We start from the raw sequence: 19263 nt of genomic DNA, 5'->3' as shown, positions 1-19263 counted from the left end.
AACCCGCGTCCCCTGAATCGGCAGGCGGACTCTCAACCACTGCGCCACCAGGGAAGCCCCCAAATCCATATTTTTAATATGACCAATTATGTATTATATATATTGGGCTGAGTCATATGATATTGCTATTTTTGTTAAGTCAAAAATAGTCCAATATTGGCAATTTCATTTGGTTTTACCTAATACATTCACATCCCTCTTCTCAAACAGTAGTATATGATACATTCTTTTCTCCAACTTGCTTTTTCCCCTTAATATATTCTAGAGATACTTCTATAATATCAATACCATTTCTTGAGTTAAAACACTCAGTAAATTATGAGTAACTGTATATTTCCCTAATGTGATGAAATACATCTCTTTCAGCCCAAGAGCCAGCTGCATTCAAAACAACAAACATTAGACATTTCCCCTAAAGTTAGGAGGAAGACAAATCCACATTTACTACTAATTATTAAAATTTTGTACTAAACTAAGTAATGAGAAAATAGGAAGAAGTTAAAGCTATAAAAATTGGAAAGGATAAAAAAATTATTACCACTTGGAGATAATAATGAATTTATACCCAGAAAATCAAGAGAATCAACAGAAAACAGAATTCTGTTAAGTAGCAGAGCATAAAAATAACAACCGGTTGGAAAATGTAATGAAAGGGAAAACTTCACATATTAAAAAAACCAAAAAGATAAAACATTTAGGAATAATCTTCATGAGAAATATGCAAGATCTTTATTTTTAAAAAGAAAGCTCCTGAAACTCATGAAAGAAGATTTGAAAGAATGATAAGATATTTCAATTTTGGGATAGGAGGTCTCAACAACTTTAAGCTGATCACAGTACAAATACCAGTAGTTAGTTTTTGTTTGTTTGTTTGTTTGTTTTGTTTTTACATAGACAAACTGATTGTAAAGTTAAAATGGAAAAAAAAAAAATTAAATACAGGAAGAATGGCCAGGAGGTAAAAAGCAAAAGTTTAAAAGGAAAAAAAAAAATTAAATACAGGAAGAATGGCCAGGAGGTAAAAAGCAATGAAAAGGATAGGAATATCCCTATCAAATATCAAAACAAATGATAAGATGTCAATAATTAAAACATTATGAAATTCTCCCATAAACCAACAGCAAGGATGTCAAGAAATAGATCCAAACACATATGGAAATTTAGAATATGATAAAAGTAGCCTTTAAATTAGTTGGGAAGGTAGGAACTAGTGAGTTAATGATATTGGGACTACTGATTCTCAGCCTTCTAGAAAATATTAAGTTGGATTCAGACTATACAGTGTATACCAGAATAAATTCTAAATGGATCATGGATTTCAATTTAAAAATTGAAATCATTCAAATACTAGAGGAAATCTGGAAAAAAAATCCTTTAAGAATTGGGAGTGGTGAAGGTCTTTAAAATGATTCAAAACCTAGAAGCTACAAAAGAACAGAATGATACATTAACTGCCTTAAAAAAGTAAAAAATAAACCTCTGCATGGTAAATAAAACACCAAAGACTAAAAATGGCAAACTAGAAAAAGTAAATGCAACTAATATCACAGACAAAGATCTAGTCATGCTAGACAAAGGTCTAATTCTCCTAAAAATCAGTAAAAGGACCAAAAATTCAATAGAAAAACAAGCATAGTTATCGACGAATAGTTTACATACAAGGAACAAATGAAAATATTTGTTTAGCTTTACTCAAACTAAGAGAACTAAGAGAAATGCAAATTTAAACTACCCTGAGTCACTTCCATTTTCCATTTCCATAATCAGTTTTATATTACTTTCTGTCAGGAAGGCTGTGGGGAGAGGGATACTCTCATTCATTAATGATAGGAATGGAAGTTGGTATGACCACTATGGAGGACAATTTGGCAGTAATCTCCCAAAATAAAATATTGAAGCCAGCAATTCCACATCTACAAACGCATCTTATAAAGATACTTACACAAGTGTAAAATAACACATGTACAAGGTTATTCATGACATTGGTGTTTATAACAGCAAATATATGGAAATAACCCAAATGTCCATCAGTAGGAGACTAGCTAAGTAAATTATGGTTTAAAGAGAATAATGAACCTTTCTATGTTCTGATATGGAAAAATATTCAAGATATATTAGGTGTAAACAGCAAAGTCAGAACTGTAAGTATCATTTAACACCTTTTGTGTAAAAATGGCAGGGAGTAGGGGGAGATAGAATATATATTTGTATTTGCTCATGTATGCTAAGGAAACTCTGGAAAGCCATACACGAAATTGACGACCATGGTTACCTGGATGGATGGGAATTGTAGGGTTGAGGGATAGGGGTGGGTGAGACACATTTTGCTGTATATATTTATATATTCATATATATTTATTTTATTTATAAATCATGTGAATGTATTACATATTCAAAAATAAGATTAAAAAAAGATAAATTAGAAGTTAAAAAATAGAAGCCCCAGCGCAGCACGATTCCTGCAGCCCTGTCATCATTGCCAGTCTCCAGTGGCAACCTAGTGAACGAAACAATGACCCCTACAAACCATGGGCAATAAGCCATGCCATACACAACTAACAGTTTGTAGAAAATAACAATGTAATTAAGAATTTGGAGAAACTGAGGCAGGTTTTGCAAGGGAAAAATCATAAGCTCATTAATTTTCACAAGTTATTAGAGTGTTAATTAAATATCCTGTTAGTGAAATAAAGTTTATTTTTTGAAAGAAAATTGCCAAGAGGAGAATGGAAATAGTGTTAGGCCACCATTCTTCTTACCGAACATACTCTCTCTGAGAGTTCGTTTCACTCTCTTGATACCCTTCTGTATTCTGATGAGCTCTAGATAAGACTCCAGCCCTTTCTGCACAGCTCCAGAGCCACAACAAACAGTCTCCTGGACTCCTTCCCTCAGACATCCCACGGGCACCTCAGATCAACCTGTCCAAGGGGAAACCCAACACTCCAAAGCCTGTTCTACTTAGTGTGGGTGGTACTGCCATCTACCCAGTGTCCTAATTAGGAACCCAAGGAGGGAAGTTTATTCCTTTTTCTTCCTTCTCTTCACCAGTCATAAAACCCTGAAGATCTTACCTCCTCAGTACTCCTTCATTCCTTGAAAAAAAATCCTTCTTCTTTTTACCTTTTGCCACACCATCACCTCCAACCCATCCCCACTCTCTCTTATGCTATTGCCAGAGCATCCTAAGTGGTCCTCCCCTTCAGCCTGGCATCCCTTCAATCCATCCTCCACATTGGTGCCTGAATAACCCTTAACAATTAAGTCTGGTTTTGCCACCTCCCTCTTAAAACTGTCAATGTCTCCCGACTGTGCATAGACTGAGGTTCAAATTCCTCAGTGTAGACTCTAGGTGAGAGTGACTATACATTGAGGTGTCCCCAGGATAGTTCCAGGTTATTCCTGTTGTCTTGAGGTCCCAGCTTGCTAGCGCCCACTCTCAAAGTACCCTTTAGGAAATTATTTGGTCTCCCTAACCATAGGACTGTCCCCAATCCAACTATTGCCTACCTCCTACTGCATCTCTTACCATTTTATGTTCCAGCAACACTAAACCGCAGATCACCCACATCACACACGCCACTGTTTCTCATCTTTGGGCTTTTCCTCCCATTGTCTTCTTTGCCAGGAATGTGTCACAACCTTCCCTCTCCTACACACTCCATCTTGTTCACTCCTGCTTGTTCTTTAAGACTCGGCTAAGCATCACTCTTCGATAAAGTCTTTCCTGGCAGCTGTCCTCTTACACACACACACACACACACACACACACACACACACACACACACACACACGGTCAGTTTTACTTCCCTGTATTTCTGTTATGTCTTAGAGATGTCCATTAACGAATTTAGTAGACTGCATTATAATGATCTATCTACGGGTCAGCCTCCCATCACCAGATATGTAGATTTCCCAAGGGCAGGCACTGTGTCTTACATATCTTTACATTTCCAGAAGTTGCAGAGTTTCTACATTCCAGGCACAGCAGGCCACAAGAGCAAAAGCACATTGGCAGAAGCCATCTGGGTGCATTTGAGGAACAGAAAGAAGGTGTGTGTGGCTGGAGCACAGTGAGGGGGCGAGTAGAATACAGGATGAGGTCACAGTAGAAGGCAGCAGCCAGACCCTGTATTGGCCTTAGAGCACAGTTAGGTGCCTTGACCACCCAGACTATTAAGCAGGGAACATGAGATCTGAGGTCCAACAGACTTGAGTTTGACAACTGGTTCTCCTACTTACCAGCTGGGTTAACATGAATAATATTTTTAAATGTCTCCAAGCCTCAGTTTCCTTGTCTATAAAATGGACATAGTACAATTGTGGTGAGGAGTGAAGGAGATAAAGTCTGTTAACCACCTAGCTCAGTGTGTGGCATGTCAGAGTTGTTCATTAAATGGGAGGTATTATGATTATTTTCCAGCAGAAATTGAAGGAAAGGAGCCAGTTTCCACAAGTTCTGAGTGTGGAGTCAATATCTTCAGGGATTAGAGGATTTCTTATATTCTGAGAAGGGTTGAGAGGTGGCAGCAGACGGGAGACCCCAAGGTCAGTAAAGTGTGGCAAGTTCTCCAAGTTCTCCAGAAGCAATCCTGTAAACCAACAGCGAGCAGGCTTCAGGCACAGGACTCTTCTCAAGCTCTGCCCGATCAGAAACGGGTACTTGTCCATCAGTAATGAGCTAACCATTCCAGTGTAATTCTGATTTTTATCATGAGAATCAATAAGATGATAGGGCTCATTTGAAGAATCTCATGCTATCTCGCTTTTGCAGGCACGCATCTTTTCTTTTTTAGGCTTTTTTAAAAATTGAAGTATAGTTGATTTACAATGTTGTGTTAATTTCTGCTGTATAGCAAAGTGATTCAGTTATACATATATTGATTATATACATTTTAAAATATTCTTTTCCATTATGGTTCATCATAGGATACTGAATATAGCTCTCTGTGCTATACAGTAGGGAGCATCTTTTCTGAATCGTGGGGAATCCTTGAGCCAATCTGCACCAGCACCCATGGCCCCTCACTCTGGAACACACCTCATCACCTACAAGTTATCTCTGAAAGCAGGATGTTTCTTAAGCCATAATCCAACTAAGCATTTCAGATATTGCTCAGCATCCAAGAGCCTCCATTCCATGGCATTCATTAGGTCAGGCAGAAGTGATGCCAAAATATATAACAGGTATAGCACAGGCACAGCCAGCCAGTCAGAGTGAACAGTGATCAAAGCACTGGGGTGACCATGGGCCTGAGGCCCCTGAGGCCCTGGCGATAGCCCTTTATTTGCTGACTTGTAAAGTCCTGGGAGAACTGACCAGCATTGCTGGGATGCTGCAAAGTCACTCAGGTGGCAATTTACCAACCGGTCAGCATTTAAACACAGCTCAGGCTTCCCAGTGTGTATCTGCCACATACCAGTTGGGAACAGGTGAGTTTGTTCATCTGCAGGAACCCCATCCAGCGGTTATCATTGCTTCATTTCCCACACATCCATGCCCTCTCCTTCCAGAGCAGGAAAAATGAGCCCCCAAACAATATGGTGTGGTTGAAAGCTGTCCAGAGCGGGTAGCAGGACATCTGGTCCTAATCTGAGCTTTGCTTATTACCACCTGTATGACACTGGGAACGTGAACTTCCTCACCTGTAATATGAGATGGTCGTGCTCCCTTAGTTCAGACAGAGTGAAAATCAAATAAATGCATATAAAAGGCCAAACATAAGGCCTGACCCAAAGCGGGTGCTCAGTGCATGGAATCAGCCTCCAAAGAAAAGTAGAGACATGGAAGCTGCTCTCGGGGACTTTCATTGGGAAGGTCCATTGCCATCTACCTTAAAGTTGATTGCTGGGTGGGTGATTCCAAGGAGGGGTGATGGGTGAGGACAGCTACTAGGATTGTCTGCAGCAGCCTCCTGAGTCCAGCGCTCCCAGCCCTGTGGGGAGATGCCCACAAAATCTGGCTTTGCAGTCCATTTTGAAGAGGGATTGGAGAGTAGGTGTGTCAAATGGGTGTGGAAGGAGGGAGCGTGCTGCTGGATGACTCACTGTTCTGGACCACAAGGCACTGGGGAGATAAGGGAGGGTTGGGGGAGCTGGCGCCCACCCTTGCCATCCTGGTTTTCTTTCCCTCCTGCACACCACTGTTTGGGCAGTTTAATAGGGTTGCCATGGGAACCATCTGCACAGCAGAAAGAACAGAAACCAGCAGTGTGAGGACTTGGGTTTGAATCCTGACTCGGCTGTTTTCCAGCCATATTATCTTAGCCATGGTATTTCATGCCCACCACCTTCCCTCTACAACCTTTGCTTCCTGAAAAATAGGGATCCTGTGCCATCCCTGCCCACCTCCTAGAGTTGCTGTGAGCTTTGCGAAATATGTACTTGAAAGCAATTTGTGTAATGTACTCTGCAAACACGATGTTCTGTAATGTGACTGTGCTTGCTTAATGCAAACCTGAATTTCACCAGACCTACTAGCTGGTGAGGTGCCATTAGCAGTGACTATCCACGCTTCACTGGCTGCTACCCTTGTGGTGCAATCTGGGCCCTGGTGCCAATAAACTTCCCCTTAAGGACTTGTCACACTTCCAGGGGACCTCTACCGGGCACCCCACACAATCTGATACCAGAGGCACAGCTCCTGCCCCTCACTTTCTCCTGCTCTAGAGCTTGCCCAGTGGGCATGACGCCAATGGCCGAGAATCTCCTCTGCCACTCCCACCCCATGTCACATACTGTCTCTTGGGTGCAACAGAGCCCTGCATCGGAAGAGCTCCTGGAGCCCCTCTCTCCCTGGGGCTTGGACACCAACCCCCCGGGCCAGTAAGGGAACAGATGCCCATCTGCCCTCTTCATCACTTCTCTCCACGAATCAGGTTTTTCAGCACAAACCTTCCTTCTCATTCAGACAAAACCAAAGGCCTTGGACGAGTTAATTTCACAAAAATTAATTCTTCCAGGGACCCACACGAAATTAACTGGTGCGGGCTAATCAGACCACAAGTCAACCAGACACATTTAGAGAAATTTAGATTTCATTTTGGGCTAATGGTGGTATGCTTGCTACAATAATATTTATTATGAATCACCATTTTCATTATTGCAAGTAGCTACAACCCCATTTGTGGTTCTTGAATTTATTATTTTTCACATTTTAATTAATTAATTTATTTATATTGAAGTACAGTTGATTTACAATGTTGTGTTAGTTTCAGGTATACAGCAAAGTGATTGTTACACACACATATATATCTTTTTTCAGATTCTTTTCCCTTATAGGTTATTACAAAATATTGAGTATAGTTCCCTGTGCTATACAGTAGGTCCTTGTTGGTTATCTATTTTAAATATAGTAGTGTATGTATGTTAATCCTAAACTCCTAATTTATCCCTCCTCCCCATCCCCTTTGGTAACCATAAGTTTGTTTTCTATGTCTGTGGGTCTGTTTCTGTTTTGTATATCAGTTCATTTGTATTTTTTTTTAGATTCCACATATAAGTGGTATCACATGATATTTGTCTCTCTCTGTCTGGTTTACTTCACTTCATATGACAATTTCTAGGTTGTGGTTCTTGAATTTAGTTGGAGTGATCCTCATGGTGGGCTCACCATATCCCATACCCCAGGTGTGACTTAGCAGGCAGCCCTTCTAGATACTTCTGAAGAGAATCCAGGCAGATGAGCTCTGGCTGAAACGATGATGAAGAAGGACATTTGTGTCTGAAAGTTTACACAAGAGATTTAAAGTGATATTTAAAGGGAGTGGGATTAACATTTCAGAGAAGCATGGTTACCAGAATGGTTTCGTGTAGGTCATATTTTCTCAAACTGCATGTCACAACTCATTAGGGTGTCATGAAATCAGTTTAGTGGGTTGTGACCAGCATTTTAAAAGATAAAGTAGGATAGGAAGAGATAAAATAGGAGTTTGGGATTAACAGACACACACTATTATATATAAGATAGACAAACAACAAAGACCTACTGTATAGCACAGGGAACTATATTCAATGTCTTATAATAACCTATTAAAAAAAAGAATCTACATGTATAACTGAATCACTTTTTTGTACACCTGAAACTAACACAATATCATACATCAACTATAACTTCAATTTAAAAAAAGAGAGAAAAAAAGATGAAGTAGGATAAAATATAAGTATTACAATGTATTATACATAACAGAGGTAAGTATTATTTCATAATCTTTTTGTTTCTGTTATACCATACATAGAGATTGAACTATATGAAATTACCATTTTAAGGTCAAAAAGGTCCAATATCTGCAGTTTCATATGGTTCACCTTAACAATATGTGCATATTTAGCATATTAAAATTCTTTTCTGTGAATCACAGTAAAAAAATTTGAAAAAGACTTGGAGTCAAAATATGCATTGCGATTCCAGCAGAGCTCTTTACTAGCTGTGCATTCTTTAAGTCTCCTTTATGTTTACAATGGGGATGATCAGCCTAGTTGATGGGACTGATGTTGAGAACTGTGGGAGAGAATGCATGTGCTGGCACTTAGCGTCAGTTAAGTCCAGGGAGAACGGTAGATGCCAAGTGTGTGTTGTTCAGGACTCTTTAGCTGCAAATGTTAAACCCAATGCAAAGCAGGGGAAGCAAAAAATGGAAGTCCAGGAGTGGGGTAGCCACAGGCATAACTGGATGAAGGGACTTGAATGATGTCACCGGATCTGTCCCTGCCTCCACCACTCAGCTCTACTTGTCTTTAAGGATGGGGTTATTTTAGCAGGAGGAGAGGGGATCATTATTACCCACCATTCAGGTCTAAATCACCCCACTAATGACCTCATAGGTGCTCTCAGGGGAAGACTGATCCAAATTGATACATGTGCTGTCTCGTGAGCTTGTCTCTGTGATAGAAAGATGGGATGAAACTGCCTGGGCGGATTCATCCAGGGGTTGATGAAACTTCCCCTGTGGCCAGAGGGTGGGGTGTTGCAACTGATGGTTCCAGAAGAGACATAAGGGGGTTGGAGGAGGGCAGTTTCCAAGGGAAGAGGAAGTTCTTATCACTAGAAGCAGGAGAAGGAAAGGAACCCTGGGCAGACCACCACCACAAGATGAGTAAGAGAATCCGAGGTGCCTCCCTGGGATGCCTGAGACAATATTTCTCATTGCAGATGTCCCAAAAATCTGCGTCTTGAGCAAAGTGAAACAGGTGATCCACGGGGCATCCCATGTGCTCTGGCATGGCTCTCTGGGTCACAGCAATATGGGCCTCAAGGCTGAAATAGGACAACTGAAGGACAGGTGCCATTCATAAAGCACATACCCACCACCAACAGGCCAAAGCAGAGACAGAAGTCAAGAAGGTTTAGGCTATCTGGAAATGGACAATGCTCCCGAGAGGAGCACCAGGCAAAGGAGCAAGTGGGCAAGCTCAAGTGGGGGAAAAGACATGATAGAGCCTGGTCAGAGAGAGGAAATGGAGGGTGCGTTTCTGATATAGGTCATAAAACTGGCCCCAGGGAGAATATAGTAAGCTGGGAACTTGTACTATTCAGATCTGTGGAACATCATTTGGCTAAAAGCAGAGCATCTGATACATTCATAATTTGCCTTTCTGACTATTTTATCTCCCAGGGAGTAAAGGAAGTAGCAGATAAACTTTTCTAGACCAAATTCCAACCAGTAAGGAAGTTGTGATGGTGATGTGGTCGTGGTGTGGGTGGAAAGGAACTTTGGGGAAAAAAACTTCCAAGTAGTCTCACAGTTAGTTCACGATGATGTGAGGGAAGATAGCTGGACCTCCTTAAAGATCCACCCTGCACCTGGGGCAGGCAGATGTCAGAGCCTCTGCAAAGAATAGGTGTGATTTCGTGGCTAAGAGGGTACCTGGAGAGCACAGGCAAGCTCTCAAATCACAGTTCTGATGGTGAAGTACAAAAGACCCTTATGAGGAGAAAAAATGTGGGATCTTAAAAGAAAACACCCAGAAATGGTGGAAAATCCACATAAATGACTTGTTTTCTGTTTACAGTGGAACCTAGGTTTTTAAAAAGCATTTTTATCTTCTTGTGAGTTCCCTAAGCATCTGTCTTCGACCAGTGACAGTGCGACAGTGCTGACAGTTTAATCTCTCAATACCTCTCTCTCTCTCTCTCACACACACACACACACACACACACACACACACACACACATACAGACTGCTTCTCTAATAACTCAGTTCCTTATTTCTCTAACTTCCTCTTTTCTTTACTATTTTTTTTTTTTTTTTTTTTTTTTTTTGTGGTATGCGGGCCTCCCTCTGTTGCGGCCTCTCCCGTTGCGGAGCACAGGCTCCGGACGCGCAGGCTCAGTGGCCATGGCTCACGGGCCCAGCCGCTCCGCGGCACGTGGGATCTTCCCAGACCGGGGCGCGAACCCGGTTCCCCTGCATAGGCAGGCGGACGCGCAACCACTGCGCCACCAGGGAAGCCCTTCTTTACTATTAATGGGAAACTTGGACAGTCATTAGTTTTGTCATCATCTTAGCGTTGCTGTGCAATATTTGGAACATATTTACACTAAAAAAAATATTTATCTGAAATTCAAATTTACCTGGAGATCCTGGATTTTTCTGGTTGTTTTGAGGGGGGAAGATTGTGCTAAACCTGCAACCCTAGCCCACCGTCATCCCCAGACCCTCACTCTGGGAGGCTCGGGTAACAGACAGGACACTTGATGGGTAGAGCAAGGGGCAGGGAACCACCTCCAGGTTCTGCAGAGTCCCCAGGCTCCAAGAGAGGGGGTGCCCCTCAGGGCGGCTATTTAGCTACACCACTCCCAGTAGAGCGTGCTATTATCTTGCTCACAAACAAAAGCTGTGAGGAGGCAATGCTTTTGGTCAGCTCATGGGGGGTGGTTGTTGCTTCCGTCTCTGCCTTGGCACTTTCTTCTCGGGGACCTCCTGCATCTTCTGTTGCTTACAGTCTCTCACGATTTGCAAGTTGGACCCGTCTTTGCCTGGTTGTAAGTGGGAATCACCCCCACCCCGTTTACTTCCTCCGGATGCTTAACACGGAGCCACTGGTCCCTTCTTTCAGGCTTTTCTTATAGCCCTTCGAATGGTTATCGTAATTCCCTTTGAACAAGCTCCAACTGGCTATGGTTTTCAGAAATGAGCTGTGCACCCCTGGATCCAGCGTTCTAGGCAGGACCCTCCTTACGCGGACAGGTCTTCTGTTGACAGCGACAGGGACCTTCCCAGAAGATAAAAATACCATTTCCTGACCCTCGGTTTTAGGCTTCCTCACTCGTCCAATGCCTTCTTTCTACCGAATGGATTTTGTTTAAACTGTCACCGTTCCCTTCTTCCCCCAATAAAACATCCCTTGATTAGATTTTCTGGGAATCTATGGAATTCACATATACAAGTTTCATATTTGTATGCACGGTTTTCCTTTTTTTTTCCTTAAAACAAGTTTTTCTTATTCAGACCCAAGTAAGAAAGAGTTGATCCCATGAAAAACAAATTAAGGAGATTTTATTATACACCAGTTTAATGAAATTGAGAAAGTCATTTACTCTTAGGGAAGGAATTTTATGTGTCTGGAAGATATACACGATGATGATAAATGAGGTCAGTGGGGATGGGGGGATGGATTGGTTATTTTTAAGGCCTATTCAATTATCAAATGATTGTCATTAAATTACTTTCTACAGAAGGTACGTGGGTCCAGGTGTTCAAAGACCCTTTGTTTTCCTGAGTCCCAGGATGAGTGTTAGTCTGTTTACCTAGGAGCTCTTAGTAGTTAAAAAAATATATAATGGGGGGCTGCGGGTAGTATGTAGGAAGAAGGAAAGAAGAATTGGGAAACAAAAACAAAAATGAAAAAACTCCTGCTGGTGCTCCAGCCACATAGGGGCTTAATATAAATCAGAAGTGGCTAAGAGATGCATTTAGTCAAGTTGTTTGCTTCAGGATAATTCATTGCAGTATCTTTCTTCTATCTACCCTGTCAAATCTTCAGTACCAGTCTACATTCTTCATTGCTCATTGTTGCTTTGGAATGAACGAATTCTTCTTAGAGAGCTCAAAGTGATGCTGAGTTCTGCAAATGGATTGTACAGGGAACAAAGAATATAGGACGGAGTTGGAGCACTAAGGGAGAGCTGACTCAGGATTACATCTATAAATCATTGTTAATATTAGATTGAAAAATATTATGCAGCAACTAATATATATAATACATAATAATTATATTTATAGAGCATTTTTATGATATAAATGCTTTATGCTAAATGTTACATTTAGAAAGAAAAATTTAAATTGTGTATACTCTATGATCTCAATTATGTAAATATTATAGAAAAATGACTGGAAGGAAATATACCAGAATGTTAATAGTGATTGACCCTAGATGGTAAAATTATGATGACTTTTTTTTCTTTTTTTGTTGAAGTATAGTTGACATACAATATTACATTTGTTTCAGGTGTACAACATAGTGATTTGATATTTCTATATATCACAAAATGATCACCATGATAAGTCTAGTTACTATCTGTCACCATACAAATTTATTATGATATTACTGACTATATCACCCATGCTGTACACTTCATCCTTGTGACTCATTTATTTTGTAACTGGAAGTGTGTACCTCTTAATCTCGCTCACCTGTTTCACTCCTCCCTCACTGCCCTCCCCTCTGGCAACCACCTGTTTGTTCTCTGTATCTGTGAGTCTGTTTCTGTTTTGTTATGTTTGTTCATTTGTTTTGTTTTTCAGGTTCCACATATAAGTGAATTCATATAGTACTTGTCTTTCTCTGTCTGGCTTGTTTCACTTAGCATAATACCCTCTAGGTCCATACATGTTGTTGCAAATGGCAAGATTTCATTCTTTTTTATGGCTGAGTAATATTCCATTGTATATATTTAATATATACTATATCTTCTTTATCCATTCATCTATCAATAAACACTTGGGTTGCTTTCATATCTTGAAAATTGTAAATAATGCTGTAATGAACATAGGCGTACATATATTTCTTCAAATTAGTGTTTTTATTTTCTATGGGTGGGTACCCAGAAGTGAAATTGCTGGATTGTATGGTAGTTCTATTTTTAAGTTTTTGAGGAAACTCCATACCGTTTTCCAAAGTGGCTGCACCAATTTACATTCCCACCAACAGTGCACAAAGGTTCCCTTTTCTCTACATCCTCATCAACACTTGTTATGTCTTGGCTTTTTGGTAATAGCCATTCTGACAGGTGTGAGGTAATATCTCATTGCAGTTTTGATTTGCATTTCCCTGATGATTAACGATGTCGAGCATCTTTTCATGTGCCTATTGGCTATCTGTGTGTCTTCTTTGGAAAAATGTCTATTCAGGTCCTCTGCCCATTATTAAATTGAATTATTTCTTTTTTGGATATTGAAATGTGTGGGTTCTTTATATATTTTGGATATTAACCCCTTATCAAATATATCATTTGCAAATATTTTTTCCCATTCAGTAGGTTGCGTTTTAATTTTGTTGATAATTTCCTTCACTGTGCCAAAGCCTTTTAGTTTGATGTAGTCCCATTTGTTTATTTTTGCTTTTGTTGCCCTTGCCTGAGGAGACAGATCCAAACATATATTGCTAAGACTGATGTCAAACAGCACATTGCCTATGTTTTCTTCTAGAAGTTTTATGGTTTCAGATCTCACACTTAAGTCTTTAAATCCATTTTGAGTTTATTTTTTATATGGTGTAAGAAAGTGGTCCAGTATTCCCAACACCATTTATTGAAGAGACTGTCTTTTCCCCACTGTATATTCTTGTCTCCTTTGTCATGAATTAACTGACCATATAAGCGTGGGCTTTTTGGAGAGCTCTATTTTCTGTTCCACTGATCTATGTGTCTGTTCTTGTGCCAGTACCACACAGTTTTCATTACTATAGCTTTGTAGTACAGTTTGAAATCAGGGAGCATAATACTTCCAGCTTTGTTCTTCCCTCAGATTGTTTTGGCTATTCAGGGTCTTTCATGGCTCCATACAAATTTTAGGATTATTTGTTCCATTTCTGTGAAAAATGCCATTGGTATTTTGATAAGGATTGCACTGAATCTCTAGATTGCTTTGGGCAGTATGGACATTTTATCAATATTAATTCTTCCAATCCATGAGCACAGAAAATCTTTCCATTTGTTTGTGCCATCTAATGACTTTATCTAATACTTTATGCTTTTATGTACTTTCTGAGCTCTATACAATGAACATACACTACTGTAACAAGCAATACAAAAGAAAGAAAACCAAGCTTCTCAAAAATTCCATTTGATCTATAGAAATTTTTGGTCCTCATTCTTCTCCTAAGTATGTCGCTAATAGAATCTGGGGAAACCATGCTTGGACTTTAGCAGGCTACGTAAAAGAGGTAAGATGTGGTGGGATAGAAGTTGGGGGACTCTAATTCTGCTGCTGCTGGTCCTGAGGTGCAGCTGGATGTTCTAACAGAATATGGGACAGAGAGGGTTCTGTCCTCAGACAACAAGGCTGGCTGCTGCTGTACCCCTAGGGTCCAGTGCAGTGGTGGAAACCCAAATGGATGGTGATTAAAGGTAACCAGTAAATTCAGGAGAGGACCATGGACAGTACTTAATGGTATTGGAAGTGATTCTTTAATGGAGACTTGAAAGAATTTGTTCCAACCAAGCTCAGAACAGAAATCCAGGGAGATAGTGTGAGACAGGAGAACTTAGGTTAAAACCCATAAACATTATGAAGAACCTAGGGGCAGGGCAGGAATAAAGATGCAGACATAGAGAATGGACTTGAGGACACGGGGAGGGGGAAGGGTAAGCTGGGACGAAGTGAGAGAGTGGCATGGACTTATATATACTACCAAATGTACAGTAGATAGCTAGTGGGAAGCAGCCGCATAGCACAGGGAGATCAGCTCAGTGCTTTGTGACCACCTAGAGGGGTGGGATAGGGAAGGTGGGAGGGAGATGCAAGAGGGAGGAGATATGGGGATATATGTATATGTATAGCTGATTCACTTTGTTATAAAGCAGAAACTAACACACCATTGTAAAGCAATTATACTCCAATCAAGATGTTTAAAAAAAACCAAGAACCCATAAACAGGGACTATACTGGAGGATATAAGAAGGTTGTGATATGGAGGTTTTGTGGATATTCAGGGCTCATTTCTTTTCATTCATTCATTCATTCGTTCATTCATTCATTCATATATCCATTCATTCCGTCATTCATCCAATAAACATTTATTGGGGCTTCCATGCTAGGTACTGGAGACATAAAGCAAATAACACATTGTCAGCAAATTATCAGACTCATGCCAGGTCCTTTCACCTTGGTGATGCTAAGGTCATGAACACATCTAGGATTTTTATAGTCTTGATCAATCTATGGACAAAGTACACGGTGACCCCAGTTTAGGCGGGACTGGAAAAGGGTTTACATCCATAAACCCTCCCTAGAATCATTCATACCTTGTGCCACTGCTCCCTGTTCACAGAATCAGAGAAATGCCAGAGCTACCAAGAGCCACAGAAGACTCTCCCAACCTGACTCTTACTTGCATATCACTAGGGATCTGCTCCGGATTGTGCACAGGAAGCAGGATTTAATGAAAAATAAGAAGGTACACGGAGCTTTAAAGGTGACAAACCACCTTTAAGTCCATTATATCATGTAGTCCTAACATGACAGCAGTGAGATAGTCAGGGATTACCGCTCCCATCTTATGATGAGAAAACAGGCTTGGAAAGGCTAAGTCTTCTGCCCACGACAAAAATCAATGAACTGGATCTCCAATTCAGGTTCTCTCCGTACCTCCAAGTCCATGGCTTTCTCATTACAGCTTGCCCAGAGAGTCCAGATGCCCCATCATTCCAAGGGACACAGAAAGCCCATGACACACTCAGACTGCAGGGCATGTGTGCAGAATGTGTAGGCATGAGTCAGGGGGCAGGATGAGACTGGGTGTATTCATTTTCTACAGCCGCTGTAACAAATTACTGCAAACTTAGTGCCTTAAAAACAACAGAAATATATTCTCTCACAGTGTTGGAGGTCAGAAGTCCAAAATCAGTCTGACTGGACAGAAATCAATGGGTCACAGGGCTGCACTCTGTCTGGAGGCTCTAGGGCAGAATCTATTCCTTGCCTCTTCCAGCTTCTGGCATTCCTTGGCTTGTTGCTGTATCACTCGCTCCAATCTTAAAGGCCAGTGTTGTTCAAATGGTCTTCTCCTCTGTCTGCGTCAAATCTCCCCCGCTTCCCACTTAGAAAGATACATGAGACTGCATTTAGGGCGCACCTGGATAACCCAGAATATCACCTCATCTCAAAAATTTAACTTAATCACACCTGCAGAGCCCTTCTTACAAATGTGGTAACCTCCACCGGTTCCAGGGATTTGGGCCTAATATCCAAGGGACATGATTCTGCCTACTACCCTGTGCTAGGGTCTTGCACCTCGTGACCTCTTCAGTCTGTAAGTAACTGCTCAGTTAAAGCTGAGTCTACATGGGGAAAGGGAAATATGGTATGACAACAAAAGGATTTGGGGAAAACTACATGAAGGAGGGTAGGCCTAAGATTGCCTTCCTTAAGTAGCAACTTATTTATTGATTCTGTTTTAAATCTGCCACTTCTTCACATGGTCCTACAGAGCTGGCTCAAGTCCCCAGACTCTTAGTATCCTCTCTATCCAACCAAAGCCAGGGAAATGGGCTGGCCCTGATGTCCTGGAGTGTCAGAGCTGGAAAGATCACCTGGGCTAATCCTCACTCCCCTCCTTTACTGATGGAGAGCCTGAGGTCTAGCCTCTTCCTTCAGAAACCAGTACTTCCAATACTTGAGTCTATACTTTTAAGAAGCCAGCACAGTATCCCTCCAAAGAGGCTTCAGGTCTGGGACACAAGGATCAAGGCAGGAGTAGCCAGAATTGACTGAATATGTGAAAACTGTCCTTTTTTTGCCCTCTTTGAGCCCTGCTATGGTTCTTCCTGCTTCTCTCTCTGGATCAGTGGGCCATCTCCTTTTCACCCTCCGTATCTTCTTCTCCCCATATGATTAGGTCTCTGCCTCCACACTCACCCCTCTCTTCCTGTCGCTTAGCCCTAGGTCCTCACAGCCCTGGCAGGACTCCCTCCTATTCCCCTCTCCCTCCCTCCTCCCCACCCCACTGCCACTGTTATCCTTCTCTTCTCAGCCTACCACCCATCCTACTTCGGTGTCCTCGGCAGTAGGCTCTTTGTTAATTTCAAGGCAAACATGATGAAACAGAAGCATAGTGGCTTCTGGAGGCAAAGAATTCTTTTTTTTTTTTTTTTTTTTGGCAAGTTTAAGGCCTCTAAAACTGAGCTAGATAATGAGGAAGGAAGTGGGAATATGAGGGAGGGGGGTTCACCTTAGCTTCTCTGTTTGTGGGTTTCACTTGCACTAATTTTCCTGTCACCAGAATGATGAGTAGATATCTGGGCATCTACTTATATAAGTGCTAGGCTGAAGCTTATGTGCGTGAGCAAAAGAGACCCCCCCAAAGTTAGGACATCCATTGCTTGGGTGGTCAGACTGAGGGCTCTAATTCTACCAAAGCTCCATATCATTCATTAGCCATGTGACCTTTGGACTTACGTTTCCCCATCTTTGAAAATCACAGGGATAATAGTACCTACTTCACAGGGTTTTTGTGAAGCATAAAAGAGATAATGCCTGTGAAATCCTCTAACACAGAAATTGGTGCCAGTTAACAGTCAATAAATATTCATTGACCTGATATCTGGGTCACTTCCCCTGTGAAGACTTTTCTGACCCTCCTAATCCCAGGAGAACTGACCCCTCTTTCCTCAGTGTACCCCTTACACCCTATTTATGTCCCTGTGTTAGAACCTATAATACTTTTTTACCCTCTTGGCCCTCATCTGTCCCACTCCTCACCTCTCTGCAGCTCTAAGCATCTCCAGGACAGTGACGATCTTACTCATTTTTGTAATCCCATTGCCTAGTATAGTGACCGGTTCATGGGAGATGCCCTGTAAATATTGGCTGAATTGATTTGAAATGGTGAGGGTTTCTGAGCACAAGCCTCCCAGGTCAGGATTGTTTTGAATTTATCATGCCAGTTTCTGCCTCCTTGTATTTATTAAGATTGATGGCAAAACCCATTGAAAGGCATCTGGCTCTAGGAGCCCCAGGAGAGTCTGTCCGCTCTGGCCCACCCCAGGCAGACGGGCCTTATTAAGAGAGATCAAACTGTTTATTATGTTGGCAGTGCCCAGACTTGCTTCCTACCAAAGCTGGGGCAGTTCGCCATTCAGTGCCATCATATCATTGAAATGGTGAAGGCTGAACTGAGAGCTATGCACCTCTCCAACACTTCCAAGGAGGCTGCTTCATGGGCTCATTTTCCCTGGGAACAGTCTCCTCTACGTACAACCAGAGTCTTTCAAAGGCTTTGGGGTTGGTCCTGTCTGGATGTGATGGGTGGGAGCGCAGCCCAGGAAGTCACCTCTGGACAGGCAGAGTCCTGGGACCTGGAAATGCCAGAGGCTGTTCTCCAAGAATGTCTGCGGGACATTGCAGGATGGAGTACCACCAATGCTGTAACTTGGGAAAGAGAAAGTTGTGTGTCCAACGTGAGGGTCATGTGGAAACCCAACAGAAGAATGAGCCGCTAAGACATAGTTGGGAGTTGCTGAAACAGGTCACAGGAGGAATTGGGAAACTGGCTGAATGGTTATTAATAACTAAAAATAATTACTATGTATTAGGAAACTACTGATGTGCCAGGTACAGTTATATACTTTATCTTCTGAATCATCATGACAACCTGTGTAATAGGCTTGCACACAAAGAAACTGAGGCTCAAAGGACTAAGTGACTTGCTTAAGTTTCCACAACAACAAGCAAGTGACAAAAACGGGGGCAAACCCAGGCAGTGGGCCACAGTCTTCTGGTCTACCACGCTCCATTGCCAATATAGGAATGGAGGGTATGTACTATGACGTCTCTTTTTTTTTAACATCTTTATTGGAGTATAACTGCTTTACAATGGTGTGTTAGTTTCTGCTTTACAACAAAGTGAATCAGTTATACATACACATATGTTCCCATATCTCTTCCCTCTTGCATCTCCCTCCCTCCCACCCTCCCTATTCCACCCCTCTAGGTGGTCACAAAGCTCCGAGCTGATCTCCCTGTGCCATGCGGCTGCTTCCCACTAGCTATCCACCCTACGTTTGGTAGTGTATACATGTCCATGCCACTCTCTCACTTCGT

General features: G+C 41.6%; 1 long non-coding RNA gene across 2 annotated transcripts in view; it reads right to left on the bottom strand.

The window, feature by feature from the left end:
* LOC114486586 (uncharacterized) overlaps positions 1–19263 on the bottom strand; it is an 81758-nt gene that overhangs the window by 38374 nt on the left and 24121 nt on the right. Inside the window, exon 3 of one of the 2 annotated variants that reach the window (XR_003680581.2) lies at positions 15949–16261. The exons of the other annotated variant lie outside the window; for it this stretch is intronic. This is a non-coding gene — a long non-coding RNA (uncharacterized lncRNA). Of the gene's footprint in view, positions 1–15948; positions 16262–19263 lie in introns of those variants that run through there. 2 annotated transcript variants of the gene reach the window in all.

This window comes from Physeter macrocephalus, chromosome 1 (assembly GCF_002837175.3).
Source record: "Physeter macrocephalus isolate SW-GA chromosome 1, ASM283717v5, whole genome shotgun sequence".
Lineage (NCBI taxonomy): Eukaryota > Metazoa > Chordata > Mammalia > Artiodactyla > Physeteridae > Physeter > Physeter macrocephalus.
The sequence above is the reverse complement of the archived record's forward strand: the minus strand, read 5'-3'. Positions and strand labels throughout refer to the sequence as shown.